Source organism: Phodopus roborovskii, unplaced genomic scaffold (genome assembly GCF_943737965.1).
Source record: "Phodopus roborovskii unplaced genomic scaffold, PHOROB, whole genome shotgun sequence".
NCBI lineage: Eukaryota > Metazoa > Chordata > Mammalia > Rodentia > Cricetidae > Phodopus > Phodopus roborovskii.
This window is the reverse complement of record NW_026126619.1, coordinates 699,952-718,442: the sequence shown is the minus strand read 5'-3', so window position 1 is coordinate 718,442 and position 18,491 is coordinate 699,952.

The window sequence follows — 18,491 nt, the reverse complement described above, 5'->3', positions numbered from 1 at the left end:
GTCATCTTTTTTCTCTTTTGGTATATATAATGCTATCCCTTCCCTATGATAAAGTTTCTCACCTCAAGTAGATCTTTCATGAACACTTTATTATAAATATATTTAACAAAGATTAGGAAGATTAAGGTGCAAAATGAATGCTATCCTTTGTTTCTTTTGTTGTTTGAAGAAGGTCCTCTTTGTATCTCAGGCTATCCTGGATTTCACTGTGTAGCTTTTTGAACCCATAGCAATGCTTATGTCTCATCCTTCTCTGCGCAGGGATCACGGACATGAGCTCCACGTCTGAATTTTTAATGTTACTTTTTCACACATTTGACCACCAAATAAAGTTTTTCATCTCTGAAGGCATCATTACTAGACAGCTCTGTCTAGCAGGTCTTTATTGCTTTTCAATTCTAAATTGCCTGAGCATGACTGCAATTGCTAACTATCAATTTCCTCCGGACACCTTGCCATCTAGCATCGCAGACAACTTTAAAACCACCAATGACCTTCCTTCAATTTAAAGTGCAGTTTTCTTTGTTCCTATACTTTGAGGCTGTTTTTGTCTTCCCTGTGTCTGACCCTCTCTGTCTCAATTACATTTTCTGTTACAGAGCTGGCAGTTATAACCTGCTTCATGTATTATAACCACCCACTCTATTTCTTATTGTAGTCTTACATCTTCATATATCTTTTCTATTATTACATCCCAGTTTTCTTCACTATATTTCACAAGTATATATAAGTAGCATTTTACTATGGTTTACAATTCAAATGCACAGACTTATTTAAACACTTCTATATTCTAATTATTGTGTCATTCACATATAAGTAAGAGGGAACATTCAGTGATGAGGAGCATTGTAGCAAAATGTCTTACACACATGTATTGGGCTAGAATTTATAATGATCCTGTGACTCATCCAGCCTATGGCCAGATGTTGCACATGGCTTCAACTAAATCTGATGCTTTATAGTCCATCCCATTTACTATTTCCCTTTTAAACTTCTCACTTGCAGTTCTTTTTGCATTTTTGTATTGTGAGAATTAAAACAGTGTTAGTCAGACATTCTGTCTCTGTGACAACTACGCTGAAAAACAGTAGAGGGAAGAAAGTTACATTTTGTTCAAACACTCAAAAATTTGAGTTCATCAAGGTGATATAGGTGTAGTGGCATAGAGCAGCTTATATTGTAGAGGTTTTGAGAGAGAGAGAGAGAGAGAGACAGACAGACAGACAGACAGACAGATAGACAGACAGACAGTCAGAGAACCAGCAGAATTAACAGTCCAAAGAATAGGAGAAAGTTTTTATCAGGCAAGTGTTTAATGTTCAGAATGTATAAAGAGTTACAGAAAAATTAAAACTGCCAATTTAATGAATTGGAAATAATGTGAGAGATAATTTCCAAAAAAACATTAGAAATACAAGAGGCTAATGATTCATTTTAAACTGCTCAAAGCCTCTGGTCATCAAAGAAATGTAAAGTAAAACTACTTTGTTTACTAACTCACTTCAGAATGGGTGTTTCCAACAAATCTTGTAGCAGATATAGAATTTTTGTAGAAGATATAGAATGAAAGAAACACTTGTTAATTGTTGGTGGGATTGAAAATCAATACAGCCATATGGCAATTAGTTTGGAAATTTGTCAAAAACTTCAAAATAGAACTAGCATATGATCCAGAAATTTCACTTCTGGGAATATACCCAGAGAATTCTGTAATCTATCAAAGAGCTATATGTGTCAATGTTCATTGCTATTTTATTCACTAGATCAATGACTAGAATCAATCTAGTTTGCCATCAACAGATGTGTGAATAACAAACACTTAGTAAATAAACAAATGCACACAGAGATATATGTGTGTTTTTTTGTGAATTCACGCTACTCAAATGGAAAAAGAAGTTAATATTTCAAGAAAATTGTTAGATTATGGATGTATAACTTTAAGTGTGGTCACACAATTTCAGAAAGGAAGAAAACACATGTTCTCCCTCACATGTGGACCCTAACCAATAATATATGAATGGAAATTTTCAGTGTGTATAGTAAAACACAAAGAAAAGAGAACAGAAATAATAAGCACGAACATATAAGGAAGCATATACATCAAGTAATGGGTTGAGTTATAAAAGAGGATACTCAGCCAATTGTTTTCTTAGCTTTACTTTTATTGTGCTGATGGTGAACAAATATATAACATATTTTTGGCTTTAAATGTGTAACATTGTCTCTAGAATTTCACATATTCCATTCCAAAGCTAGATAGTAATTATAAAATTTTATTGAGTTGCATAGACTATGGATTTGCTGATCTTGATATTATTTAGTTACAGAGTTTTTAATGACAAAGATTATAAAATTACTATTGTAATAGTAATACCAATAAGGTGCAGTGCAATAGAGAAAGACAATTGATAGGATGACAGCCTCTGCTCTGCACATACTCATAACTGAACATACATATCCACCCTCACAAGCACTTACGACAAAACAAAGTTAAAACTACTCAAAGATTCAATGACCTTGATTTTCCATGAGCAAAGCTGTCGATCCTCTTTTATCCGACAGTACATCTATTTTATTAATAAAGTGCTATCACTACCCATTATTCTGTCTGTACTTGTCTTCCACAGTGACTAAAACACTGTGAGTGTGGGCGGCTATATACCAAGCCTAATTGTTTTGCTCCTGTTGGGTGTCAAATATTTCTCTGTATTTGAATCTCACCATAGTGTGTAAATGGATGGACTCAGAACGGAATGCTCCAAACCAGTTCAAAATGTCTGTCTTCTCTGAATGTATTTGTGTTTACCTCATTAATAAAACTTAATAAAAATTATTACATTGAAAAGAAAACGAGTGTGCTGGGTGGTTCTCATCATTGTGATGCACACTTGTATCAAGTGGGAAAAGAGGATGCTAATTGAGGAATTGTATCTACAAGACTGTCCTGTGGGCACAGTCTTGATTTCTGACTGATGTTGAGGGTCTATGCCGTTGTGGGAGGTGGCTACCTGGGTATGAGGTCCTTGCCTATAAAATAAAGCATGATAAATAATCAGTAGAAGCAAGGAAGCAAGAATCATTCCTCCATGATCTCTTCTTTAGTTCCTGACTCCATGTCCAAGATTTGAGCTCCTGGTAAACGAGAAGCCTAATCAACCCCTTCATTCCACATTAGTTTTGGTCATGTTGCTTATCACAATGACAAAGAAAACATAATTTCTTTCTTTTGTGGGTATTTAGCTCTTCTACTGACTATGACCCATTATTTAAAATAAGTTTTTTGGATGAGACATCTAATAACATTAGTTGCAATGCAGTGAAGAACAGTCTCTGGGCCTCTCCTGCTCCTCTGATATGTCATTTAAATAGTCCAAGATAATCCTTCAACTCTTCTCATTTAGGAAATATTTTCCTTTTGTTCAAGATCACAACAAGCTATCACATTGTAAACCATCTATTGCATTTCGAGTTCAAAGGGCCAACATCCCTCCATCCAAGGAACCACTTGTGGCCAGTTAGGGTTAGGGTTAGGTTAGGGTTAGGGTTCGGTTAGGGTTAGGGTTAGGTTTGGGTTAGGGTAGGGTTAGAGTTAGGGTTCAGGTTAGGGTTAGGGTTAGGTTAGGGTTAGGGTTAGTGTTAGGGTTAGGCTTTTTGCAAGCAGCACCTATTCTCACAGATTGGCATTCATGTTTAATTCTCATTCATGACTTGATTCATGCTATAATAGAAGTCTTTCTCTGAACTCATAATTTTTTCTACTAGTTTTGGCTTTGAGTTTGTCAGAGGGCCACCTGCGTAAACTTTGTACATTACCTGTAAAACGGTTTACCTGTTTTAAAATATTCAATAGTTTGTTTTTTTAGAAATGTTCTGGGTTTTCAAGAAAAATAATGTAATTTTGTCTATATGTTCCTTGAGTACATTGTGTAGCACAATATAACATTTATTTATATCCAAGTTTGTCATGTTTTCTAGTCTACCGTTTCCTTCAGAGCAGCTGTGGTGTCTGTTACATGTCTACATCTCTTAAAAGCTCAATAATCTGTTGCCTAGCCTTAAATAATTGAAAAATGAATCAGGGCTCTTAGATATGAAGAAAAGTAACCCTACTGAAAATTGAATGGTTCTTTTATGTTTTACAATTTCATTAACACCGAGATTCCCTAAGATGCAAAACTTCTGAAGGAGGACTATTATTATTTCTTTATCTATGACTCTCTTAACAAAACTTTGGGATACATGTAGATGTTTCATTGAAGAAAAAAAATAAAACAAACATGTTTGTACATGTGTGAACTTGTTTTAAAAAAATAAATTCTTATCTTTCCATTAAAATTGTGTTAATATGGAATAGCTTAGTTTAAAAAAGAATTTCAGTTTAATGTCATCCACATCGCCTCCATGAACTAATACACCACTGACAACAAGAATAGTGTAAATTAAAAAAAAAATAAACAGAGTTGAGTACATTCAGCTGAGAATTGATTCAGACATTTATATTTTTGTGTGTATATGACACACTCTTTAATTTCAGATTTTTAGTTGTAAATTTGAGAGTCATATCAGAGTTCTTCTATGCAGTAAGGAGTAAGATTTTCTTTACCACTTAGGTTTACTCAAAAGAACCTTTTCAGTGTATTTATTATTAGTAGTTCAAAGAGTTAATTGTTTTACTTTAGCAAAGTTAAATGACTGTAAACGTCAGTGTTAAAGAAGGTCTTATAGTAAACACTGCCACCCACAGAGGGAGCCACTACACAAACACACACACACACACACACACACACACACACACACACACACACTACTAATCAAGTCATTATAAATGAAATTGCTAGCAAGAGGCAAGACTAATTGAGTATTTACTACATGCAGCTGTGGACCTCAGCATTTAGAAGATTAGTGCATACAATCTGAAGAACACACAATTTTCAGAATGGCAGTAGTAGCAGCAGGCATTTTGTCTTTATTTTTGTGTGAGACATAAAGGTTATGAATGTGTGAGAGAAGACGTTTTAGTCACATGGTCTGTTGGCAGAAACTACTCTTAACACCAGGTGTATGAAAACAGAGAGCAAGTGCTTCTTCCATTTGTTGAACAGAACTCATCGCTAACCTGATTAGAAGTCTCCCTGTTTCAAACCAAGAAAAGTTTGTGGAATTTAATTTGATACTATACCCCAGTAAGTCAGGGGAGATTTTATTCTGCTCTACCTCGTATTTCAGCTCACTGTTTCAAATGACTGACTTGCTGTAATACCTATACATACAACTCATTTTCCATATCAACACAGTGAAATGAGCATACAATTGCATCTTTTATAGTATGCACTGGTAGATTAGTGGAACAATGTTTTTGTGAATACTGTGGCCATGATGACGTTTTCACCATGCTCAACTCCTAGCTGAAGAAATCAATAACACATAAAACAGCTGATTCTCCCTTTTCATTAGAATTTGACACTAAAAACACTTTGACTTCAATTTATGTTGTCTCCATCACAAACACTGTACAAATAAATTTGGAAATGCCCATAGGCAAAGATAACTCATTCCAAGGCCCAGTGCCTTATTTAAAAAAATCTTGGCAAAGCACCCACTGATCTCTACCTTATATGTTCTTCTTCAAGTTCCATGGCCATTCCCTTTGTAATTGAAAAGAGAATGTCTTTGTAATTCACTCAATTTTTAAAGTATAGTGCTAGGTCTATAATATTCCACCTTGGATAAGAAGCAGATCTTAAAAATTATATTTTGAATTACTGAATAACTTTGCTACTCAATTCTACAGGTATTTCATATACGGGATCTACTAAAGATAGTATATTGAGTATATGACATTATTTTGATATATGAACTATTTGCCAAGAGTGAAATATTTTGTGCTTAATCAATAAACTTGAATTATTCCAAAATTTATATGTTTATCATTAAAAAACTCTTCGGCGGTGAATTGAGTGATCCCATCCAAAACTGTTTTCTTCAATTGATAAGATCTATGTATAGGGTGATTATTTTTTCTCATGAAGTTGCATTTCATAATTCTTTTCCTTTAAATTGTGTAACAAAATTTGGTAGCCATTAAGTATTATAGTTGGCTCAAATTATCTTAAGAACTAATATTAATAGAATCCTCACCACTGAAAAAGTAGATATTGAGTTGCATATTGCTTTGCCTACTTATTTAGATATGTTACTATTACCTGAAAGATACCTTTCATTAATGTAAGTGAAAAAGTTCCACATTTCCTTATTGTTTGACTGAACCGTACTGAAAGTAAAGGATTGACTCAATGCATTTTATTGCTAAGGACTCTTATTAAAAAATTATGAAAACCAAAATACTATACTTGTAGTTACATTATAGACACCAAAAACATTGTCCAATATGCTTGATGACTATATAATTAAATGACTACACATTAAATATTTTAATTTTTGCCAAATTAAAATATTTACAACCAAGTGTTTATTATAAAGTAATTGGGAGAGTCTTCCCCAGATTTGAACATAAAAGATGCAGACAGACATTTATTTTGGATTCCAGTACCTTAGAAGTTCAATAGCAACATCAAAGATGTGAATGAGGCCACCCCTTAACTTTAGTGTCTTATTTTCTAAACAGCTATAAGTTTTCTTTGCAATAAGTTAATATAAATGCTGTAAGTTTGGGGATTTAAATATGAAACCCTGCCAGATAAAAAGAAAGAAAAATGTGTCATGCTCTTCTAAATTCTCAAATGTACACAGTATGAATATAGATATGTCCTTGGATCAAAGTAGACAATCAAAGAGTTAACAGTTAGATGTCTAAATATAGGAAAAGAGTTGCTTCATTAATTTTACTGACATTTATAAACCTGTTTCTGAGCCCTCCCTACTCTACTATTGGTTCACTGACTCCATGAGCTCTGAGATTAAGTTACGATTCCGACAATAAATTTCAAGTTCCTGTTTCCTTACATGTATAAGATCACACATTTTAATCACAGAACAGCTACTAAAATTGAATGATTCATAAAAATACAAGTTAAATTTCAAGATACACACAATTATTCTAAAAACACTACAGTCTCAAACTAAGATACCAGGAGGATACCTAAGTATTGCCTAATTAGAGAGTTAACTAGAAAGCCTAAAATTTATGGTACATTTGAATGCTAGAACCAAAAAGTTAGAAAACTAGATGGTATTGTGCATTCTTGACAGCTGATGAAATGACTCACCCCTCCCAAAAAAAGAGTATAGGTTTTAAGTAGACAAATCATAGCCAAAAGTACAATTTTCAAGTGTTAAGGGATCTGAGAAATGCAGAAGCAGAAAATTGAACAGAATATTACAAGGACCTGTCTGTTCATCAGGTGATAAATCCTCAGTTTTCTTAAGATCTTTGTGAGGGTTAACAGTATGCCACATAAGTAGAACTTGGGAAACTAGAGAAACACAATGAAAAAAAATAAAGTACGAATAATTACCTAACTCAGACAAAAGCAATATTTGTGTATTAGAAAACATAGGGAACTCTACAAAGCATGTAGCATCTTTTACCTATGTCACTTGCATGTATATATACTTTCCTCAGAAGTATGTGGCAATGGAAATTGGTATGATCCCCTGATGTGTTCTCGTAAGAGAAAAAAAAAAATAAAATGAAATCTAAAAGGTTTCAGTTAATGGAGTTCGTCAACTGGAAAATCATGTCCTATTTACACACATTGCACAGAGTTGCTAAAAAGAAACTAGGAGATAAGGTACATATCATAGTAATCACAGGTAGTATAGTGCAAGTGTTATTAGAGAAGCCAAAAAGAAAAAACACACCCTCACACACAGCAGAATACAGCTTTAATGTCTAGGCTGCTCACTGAGTGAGTATGATTCTATCAGCTGTGGACAGATTGATACAAATAGATATTTGGAGAATTAATTGTTAAGAAACTAACACTTTCTCATAGTCGAGATTGATCGTGTGTGAAAATAGCAGCATCCATGCTCATGGGCCATTCATTCTCTGTTTTAAAGTTCTGAAGGCAAAAGAAATGAAGACAAACTTCATTTCTAAGTAAAGTATTGTTAAACTTTGATTTCATGGTACAAAACTTGTATAATTATAATTTTGAATCTTTTTTAATCCAGTGCTTTTGAAATTCAGAGTCTATACAAATATAGATTTTTCCTGTAAGAAAGATTAACTCCCAAAGCATATTTAAAAACTTTTTGAAGTGTGATTGATTCCACATTGTCCTGACTGAGACAAGAAGCCCCATTCTTTAGTTTGCATTAATGTGTATTGGACACCATAAGCTCAGATTTGTTCAGGAGTGAATAGAATGAAAGAGACAAATCAAGCAACAGTGATGGCAAGAGCTGAAGAACAGGACCAGGCTAGCTGAAGAGAGAGGGAGACATTGCTCAGAAACCCTTGCTGACTTTCAGCACAATTTGAATACCTCAGATCCTGATTACTAAATATTAATATTACTGGATTGAAAAGACAAGGTAGATACTTTATTTTAAATAAAGAATAAAAATGAATCTAACGAGCAAAAGCACATCAAAGCCAAATGGAGTAGTCATATTGCAAAACTTTATTACTCTAGAGTGACAGAGAGATTTTCAAATAAAAAGCATGTTAGAATCAGTGACACCTATTTATGTTTTTTCTGCCTTTATCTCATAAAGAAACCCTTTCCATCAACTTAAATAGTCTGCTGCTTTACACCACTAGAGCAGACATCTGAAGAGTTAAGTGAATTAAACAAAAAATTTTCTTGATAGCTTAGGGACATTCTTATTCAATTAAGAGCTTTTAGCATATTTGTTTTTTAAAAATCCCTATCAGATTCAATCACCTATGTCGAGAGAGTTCAGCAGCTGTACACATATTTGATTTGTTATAACATGAAAGGGATCCTGAGATGAATCAATACTGAGAAATTATTGCAACCTGCAAAGCTCTTCCTGGCTCTCAAATGCATACACATAGTATTACATATACACGCTAAAGTATTTAGTACAACGAACTTCCTATCAGGAGAAAAATAGCCCCCAGTGCTCCTTAAAATTGCTTGCTATTACCATTTCTTTGGGTTAAAAGGGTAGGTTTGCATGGAAAGTAATCCAAGTTCATTTCCACAGCTAAAGCCTTGTGTTCACTTAGTAAACGCTGTATTTGCTGGCCAGGCACAACTTTAGAAAAACTGTCCCAAAGAACTGTCTTTTAACAATTAAGGAACTTGAACTCATCTTAAATGAATAACACTATTGCTGTGGCTATTTCAATCCCTTTTTACCACTAGTAGCAAAACATGAAGAAACGAAGCAGAATGGCATCCACACACAGAAGTATTTAAAACACATTTAAAAGATAGCAGTTTTGTGGTATCACTTACTTTTCGTTTTCTAAGGAAAAGCTGAAATGCCTGCTCTCCATCTTCCACTACAAATTAGTTTGCCAGGTACACATCAGCAGCTTTTCCCCATCCCTCTAGCTACATCTGTCCCTCCTTTTAACGATGCTAAGCACTGCTCCGATTAAAAGCTTACCAGATAGGAACACTGCTCTCAGCTCTCAGACCTAGCACTCTTCTCTCTGTTAGACATATCCACCTCTGTTTCGAATGAGAAGGTAAACGGAACAGGCTCTTACCGGAGACAGAGAAAACAATTCGTTCAGCTAGATCCAACAGTGCTCTCTGCAGCCTGGCAGCATGAGTGATCCTTGGGCCTCACACAAAAGCAAGATAATTGGCTCTCAATGAAGACATGTAAACATCCATCATAATGGCACTCGGGCTGAAACTGAACGCTACCTCAGCTGTTCTGTGTACTCCGGCTGGAAGATGATGTCACAAACATCAACCGGGTGTACTCTCATTGGCTTCTGTTACCTGGAATCATATCTTAACCCTAAACTGTCAGCTGAAAATCGAAATGCTTCTCCCTCGCTGTAATTTCTGTTGCTAAGAAGAATGGGAAGTGCGAACAAATTACAGGAGGATAGCAAACAAAAATATTGCCCTCCAAGTAGGCTAAGACCTATTTAACTAATTGACTACTTAGGATATGTTAAGAATGTTAATCCTCAAGTACGTTTGTTTTTTTTTTTTTTTTTAGAATGCTACTATTAAAAAGACAATTAACTGGAAGAGTAACTAAGGAAATGGCTAGAGTTTTTGCATTTTGCAATTTAATCTTTCAAAGAATTTTTTATTTAGATTGATTTCATAGTATGACATAATTAAATTTAAGAAAGTTGAGAAAAAGTATAATGTAGACAAATGTGCAATCAATCTGCCCAGAACAAAAAACATCTGTATTTTAAAGTATCTAATAAAAAATATGGAAAAGGTGAACTTATTTTACTCTCTGAATGTTGAACATAATCTTCAGTGTGTGCAGCAAAGTTTCAATTATTAAGTATTGAAAAGTATAACATTAAAAAATGCTATTAAATATTTGTTTTTAAGATGATTAATTGACAAGTCACTGGATTTGTAGGCAATTCAGTTTCAATAATTGGGGAATAATTATCCATGCCTTACTATCTACACAAAAGCCCCATATTTCTCCTTAGGCTAATGCCGAGTGGGAGAAAAGGGAAATGGCACGAGCTGGTGTAGTTAGTAGCTTGCTGCCAGAGGAACAGAACTACAATCACCTTGAAATACACCCCTGCTTTACTCACCAAAGGGAGCTGTCAGTGGCATCCCTGTGAAATGCAAGAATTACCAGAGCTACTCACTGACCAGGCACCTATTAAACCCATTGCTGGTATTTCCCAAGTCCAACCTTCTGAAGCAGTGCCATGCAGAATACCATCAGTAGCAACACCAGGGTTGGAGTGGGGAGATTCACTTAATCACTCCCAAATTCAGGGAAAGGATGTTACCTTTGATGCCTGGTGTGCATGCCTTTATGTTTCTTTGTGAATAATGGACACCAGATATATATCCCTTCTAATCACTCCTCATTTCCAAAATGAATTAATTATATTGCTGGAACACTTCAATAAGAATTCCAAAAGTTTACAATTACTAGAAAGAAATTGCCCCCAGCTCCTACTATATTCTGAAAATTATGATCATTGAATTAACTCATATGTATCAAGATTGTGTATGATGTGGGGGACTGGATTTTGGATGGACTTCAAGATCCAAGGCTATAAATTACAACCTGCAAGAATTTGATTCCATTAGCGTCTCTTATAACGAATGAGTGGGAGACTATCACCCATAGCAAAAATGGTAAAAGGTAATGTGCACACTTGTTATACAAAACACAGTGTATTACATGGTAAGAATCAATAATATTTCCCAGTAAAATGTCAAATATTCACTTCACTGGTGTTATGAGAATTAAAATAGAAAGTGAACTCAATGCTCTCAAAAGAAAGGAGAAATATGTTAAACTCTTTAAATTTCAACATAGACATACTATGATAAATTAGCCTGGCTTATAATAGTAATTCACATAAGGGATATTTTTTTTTCTTCAAAGTTGTTGCCTTTCCAGGATTATTTTGGATTTAATCATATTAGTCAAGCCTAAGAAGAACCTAGAATCTATTTGTCAAAATGTACTATGAACAAATGTGGAAGATGCTGTTCATTTACTTCTGCCTAAACTCACAAGGATTGAGATGGAAATCTGCTGGTCATGTAAGGTGAAATACAATTGAATTGCAAACCAGAAAGATGAATTTGGACAATGGGAATGTCAACTGTATTTCTGGTAGACGAATGATAAGGCTACAATATTATATTTGCTAAGAGGCTATGTCATGGAGAAAATAATTTATAAAGTAAAATATGGTCCTATACATCATGTGTTATATAAGATAATAATGGCATAAAGATTTAATGCCAGAGATAGATAACTAGAAAAAAGGTTATATCCAGCTTCACTTAGAAAACATTCTGACATGTATGCCATTCATTTACATGTTTATGATAAATGTATATTACAATAATTAAATTCACAAAATGATAACATTTCTTCCTTTGCTTTGCATTTGTTCTAGTGATTCAATGTAACTTCAATAGCCCTAAAAATGGACAAAATGATGGAGAATATGACATGATTCATCTATAGGTGATTATCCAAGTACAAGGTACAGGTTTTGTGCCATGAAATTTGTAAGTTTAAGGGGAAGAGAAACTATATGCTACTTCACAGAGATGCCAGAAGAGGGCAATGGCCAATTGGCAGTAAAGCTAGAATTACAGGCAGTTGGAAGCTGAGGGCATCAAATTGGGTCCTCTGCAAGAGCAGAGCTTATTTGCTAAGCCATACTTTCAGGCCACAAATAACGTTTTATTTTTAAATTACTACATAGATAGCCTAAGAGAGGATTTGAAATAAATCCAGAATATAACTAATTGTGAAAATCAATCAAGTGATCTAGAGTTATATCTGTGTTCTTAGAGGGAAAATACAAGTTCCATGTAATTTTTTGACTAATAATTTTAAAAATAATATACATGATAGTAAAAGGTTCTTTTAGTACTTTGAAAAATGATAAAATTTCACCAAAGGAAAATAAACTTTGTACTTTAAAACACACTTCTTGACAATGTGTCACTGTTTATTATTTATTCCAGCTATGGAGGCCTGCTAGCATTGCTGAGCTCCAAAGAGCACAAAATATTTGAAGTTTAATAGTGTATAAAGAAGAAAAACCACTATGAGAATTAATGAAGTCTTTCTTTCTAGTAAATTTATAATCTGTATATGTTATGATATAAAGAACATGGAGGCTGTACATTATTTTTTTTAAAAAAAAATGATGTTATTTTGTAGTTGAAGAAAGTACATCTCACTCAGTTTTATTACCATAACTACATGCTATACATTTCCCAAGAGCTGAAATCAGTGCAGTATTTAATTGCCTGACAATTATTTCTGTTACATCAATTTTGTGGTTAAACTAATTATTTATATTATCAAAACAAATCAGCACTGGAGGCTAATTAGTGTAGAGAAACCATCCTACACTATTTCTCATCTTACATATTAATACGGTTTAGGTTAATACTAACTTTGCAAGAGACAAGTATATCTTTCAGGTGATAATTTACAGAGAGAACATAGAAATTAAAGCAAGCTTTAAATGACTCTAACCAGTTTTGCTTTGAGCTCTTAGAAAAACTAGATAGCAGCATTCTGCCTCATCTTGAAGCAGAGAATTGCCCATTACTTAGTTATCCACAAGATGGCAGCTCTAGTTATTTAGCCATTTAGGAATTTAATGTGATCCTGTTTTAGCTAATCTTAATATTCAAAGCATGTGAATGACTTTAAGTATATGTGTCCCTGATTATGTGATCTCTTTACTTCAGGATAATAAAATCTAAAAGAAAATACCAATTATTTAAATCACCTTAAAATATGTCTTTCAAAACTTTAAAAATTAATTAACCCAATATTTAAATATTTAATGATGAATGATTTTTGATGTCTCTCTCCTTACAAATTATTGTTTTAATTTTGTTTCTAAACATTGTATTGCATTAAAATGAAAAGTTAGCATAAAAAATGACTGTAGCAGTTTTATTTCTCTGAGGCAGAGAGCTATGACAACCACATTTTCCATCTAGTCAATTCTAGATATAATTTATTTTCAGTAAGCGTATTTATTTACTGAAGGCATTTGAATTCCCCTTTAATATGTAATTATTATTTTCACAGTTGCTGTTTTATGTCTATCCGCATCTCTTGTTTAAACTTTACTATAATATTGGTATCTTATTCTAGGTATGGATAATTTTTTTGAAAACACCTGGAATCATTGATACACATCACATTTCTTTTCAGATAACGGATAATAAAGAGATACTTGTTTGTGTTTTACACATCAGTAAGTGTCACCTTTGGGAAGGATGAAACAATTTGAAATGAGAATTCTCATACATGAAAGCAAGAATCGAATGCAATTTCAATGATTTAAAGCACTGGGTTTTGAGTGTATTTTACCCTGTTTTAATATATTTGTTGATTATCTTAAAAGATTATGGGAACTAAAATCTGATATATACACTTGTGCTTTACATGTCCTCTAAACAGGCATGCATTCCTTCTTCATTCATAAAGGACATTTGATTTTCTTTTTAATGTCTATTTTTGTAGAAACTTATACACATGTTATTTTTTCACCTCAATGGGTGTCATGCTATTCAAAGGTGATCAAATAATCGCTTTCTTTTTCCATCTTAATGTGGTACAGTGACATTAATGTCATGAAAATTCAAAATATAATCTAGTTGAAATTACTTTATATTCTACCAAAGAAATGGCCTATCCATGCAAAACTCACTGTGTTTAAAACCTGCTTTCAGACACACGGATAGCTCTATATGAAAGGCACTGAGAAACATGAATTTTCATGTTTATTTGTCAGTACTAGTCCTTTGAGATAGAGGATTATATAAAGTATTTAGAACAATCCAATTATTGCAAGTAGGCTTAGTATTATTTTAATAATGAATGAAACAATGGTATCATCACCATCTTTCCATTTACCACCACTACTAAGTCATTCTGGCTAATCATTTTGGTCTAGGAAGTACTTTAACTATTCTAAACATTTCATATCTCGTGATTCATTTGTCTTATGTTTCAGCATCGTTGCAACAGAGTAAGATTTTTTTTTTAAGAACAGCTTTCATTAATATGTTATTTTGTATGTCTAGTTTAGTCCTATGCCTTCAAAATAGAAGTCACTGGTATGTGTGTGTGTGTGTTTGTAATATGCATATGCATCCATGTACAACAGTTTTATTTTTGTGTCATTATAATTTGTCACAGCACTTGTTTTCCAGATTATTTAAGTCTCACATCAGTTTAAACTTTTCCTTAACTCATTCCTATCTTCAGGAGAATGGAACTGAAATAGTTTAAAATTTGCTTTGCCGACATTTATTAAATAACCCTTCTTTGCATTTTTGAACTTAGTGCTGCCTTGCTATTGGCTGATAATGAATTACGCATCATCTACTGCTTCACCTTCAGGGATTCAGCAGCAGTACAAGATCCAAATTACAAAACATTTGGTTTGTTCTTTGGTAGTAGCTAGGTAACAAGCATCCTTCTGGGACTTTGTAGGCTGTTACTTGAACCTTTATCTTCAGGTCAGACCTTGGTTGACTATTGTCTAGGATCTCATGGTCCATCTTAATCCCTGAGCTCATCAAAGACAAGTGATCACTCTGCTAGCTGTTAAGATATTTATGATTTCTCAAGAAAATACAAAATGGTAGTAGTAAATTATATGTAATTTAATAGGCATATAGTTTGTCATCTCTTAGGACCATATTGATATCATTGTGTATTTGGAAAATACACTGAGCGCTTTTTAGGTCAAATCTAAACAAATGAGAAAAAAAATAACTAGTTGGCAATGTAAACATACAGGAGACAACTTGATACTGTATTTTCCTTCCTGACAGTTCCTTTGGAACTGTTGTGCACTATGACTAATAGAGGATCAAAACTTATTAAAGGGCATTTATTCCTACCTCTCAAACAATCTAAAATCAAAACCAGTTAAAATGCTAGAAACATCTATTTTTTGTTTTTTAGTAGCTTTGACTGGAATATACAGGTAAGTACTGTGTAAAATATAGGTACCTTTCCTGGTGCTTAAATGTGGCAGGCATAGTTTGGATGGATGTTACCTAGAGGGCATGCATTAACAGTTTATTGGATCACTTAACAGTACTCTTGGGAGGTGCAGAAGTCTTTATGTGGAGTTCCGTGTGAAATAAGCCTGGCAAGTATGTGACCTTGAAGATATTATTGGGGTCAACACCTCTAATTTTCTATGTCTTTCACATCCTGGCTACTCTGAAGTCAGCAGGATCATATATATCCGTATATGTGAACTCCTGCTCACACATATAAATGCATGTGTACATGCGTGCACACGCGCGCGAGCACACACACACACACACACTACAAATATAATTACAAAATGAGGAATAACCAATTAAATAAGAAGCTTAAAAAAAAAAAGCTATTTCAAAGACAACATTTCATCCCAGGCTCACAAAGGCTCATAGGTTCTGTATAATACAAAACGGACTTAATCCAATTTCAAATGTTTTCATCATTTTTACAATTCTAGCACTAATCCAAAGTGAAAAACAAACAAAACAAACTACAGTCTTTACTGAGACCCAATGTAAAATGCCAGATGTGAAACCCTGATTTTGTGTGTGTGTGTGTGTGTGTGTGTGTGTGTAAATACTAAAGATAAAAGGATAGTCTGAATCAAAACAAAATCAAATAGAGCAAGCATAAAGTCCTGTGACCCCAAGTCCGACATCCAGGAACGTGGTGGCAGCCATTAACTGCGCTCCTTGAACTTCAGTTGCTTCTGCTCTGTGTGAAACCATTCACAGCTTGCATGGCTTCTCTTTTCGAGTAGCTCCATTCAATAAAGTAGGCAACCAACATTCTTGGCATCTCCAGTATCCTGGAGACTGCACTGCAATCAAAGCTTCAGCCTAGCAATAGTGAATTTTTGGACTATTGCAACAAAATCTATTCTAACAAAATCTGTCTGAGGGATGAGGTGTTCATTTCAGTTTGAGGAGACACAGCCCAGCATGGCTGCAAAGGTTTGGCATCATAGCTAGAACCTGGGCTTGTTGTCTTCCCAGTCAGGGAGCAAAAAGCGGTAAATCCTGGTGATACATTATTTTCTACTCTTTACTCTCCCCAAGACTCTATCCCATTGATGGTGCTGCTCATAATCAGGGCAGTTGTTCTCTTTTCCATTATCCATCCTTTTTAGACTCAACCTCATAGATATTCCCAACAATAACCCTCAAACTTTCACATGTCAGGGATTCTCTACATAGCATCTGCTGCTAATTTATACTTAGCTAATTCACAGTAATGCTTGGTTTTGTTGTAGTAATTTTTTGTATGTTTGTGTGTTTCATTTTTCTTTCTTTTTTATTTTTTTTAATTTATTTTATATAACAAAGTCCATTTAAATGAAAACAAACATTTATAGACAATATTTGGAAATTTGGGCATTGTTCTTTCCAAACTACTTCCTGCTGGTAAGGGGCGCTATCATGAGGAATTCGAAGAAGATTCAGAAATCCTGGCTGTAGGGCTGCTTTGTCCAGCTGTTTTGAATGTAGGATCACCTCGTACTCTGTTTCAGGCAGTCTGGCTTGTTGTAGTAATTTTGTGTATGTTTGTGTGTTTGTTTCATATTTCAGTGGAGTCTTTTTGGCAGATCTTGGATCCTGTGGTTCTTATAGAATGTATTTCTGTAAAACAGCACTGCTCTGTTAACCTTATTGTGATGTAGCTGGACCTTTCTGGACCATGCTACGGCATTCTCAGACTATATAAGCAATTAGGCTGGTATAAACATATACCTAAAAACTCAGAGTAGAAAATCCATTATATCTTTCTTTTATGGTACTCTTTTTTAAAATAAATGTTTTGCAAAGATGTTTGCATTTTATGATAATTTTTTATTTAAATTTGAAAAAAGCTTGTTTTACATGTCAATCCCAGTTCCTCACCCTTCCCTCCTCCCCTCTCCCCCAACTCCCATCTCTTTTCTGCTCTCCAGGGAGGGTGAGGCCTTCCATGAAGGATCTTCAAAATCTGTCATATCATTTAGACCAGGGGCTAGGCCCTTCCCCATTTGTCTAGTCTAAGAAAGTATCCCTCCATGTGGAATGGGCTCCCAAAGTCCATTAATATACTAGGGTTGAATACTGATCCACTACCAGAGGCCCCATAGACTTCTCAGTCCTCCTAACTAACACCCATGTTCAGGGGTCCAATGCTGGTTCCCAGCTATCATACTGGAGTCCATGAGCTCCACCTTGTGTTAGGTAAGTTGTTTCTGTGGGTTTCCCCAGCCTGGTCTTGACTCCTTTGCCCATCACTCCTTCCTTTCTGTAAATGGATTCCAGGAGTTTGGCTCAGTGTTTCATTGTGGGTGTCTGTTTTTGCTTCTATAAGCTACTGGATGAAGGATCTAGGATGGCATATAAAGTAGTCATCTCACTATTGGGGAGGGGCATTTAAAGTAGCCTCTTCACTATTGCTTAGATTGTTAGTTGGGGTCATACTTGTAGATGTCTGGACATTTCCCTAGTGCCAATTTTCTTTTAAAACCTATAATGGCTCCCTCTATTACTGTATTTATCTCTTCCCGTGTTCTCCTTTATTCTTTCCCTGACTCATTTATCCTGCTCCCTCATGCTCTTCTCTCCCCTCCTCTTCTCTCATTCTCTTTCTCTTAACTCCCTAATTTCCACATGCTCCCTATTCTCTCAAGAGATCTTGTCCTTTTCCCCCTTTCTTCTGAGGACCATGTATGTCTCTCTTAGGATCTTCCTTGTTTCCTAGCTTTTCTTGCAGTGTGAATTGTAGGCTGGTAAGCCTTTATCTCTTCTAAAATTCCATATATGCGTGAGTACTTATCATGTTTGTCTTTATGTGACTAGATTACCTCA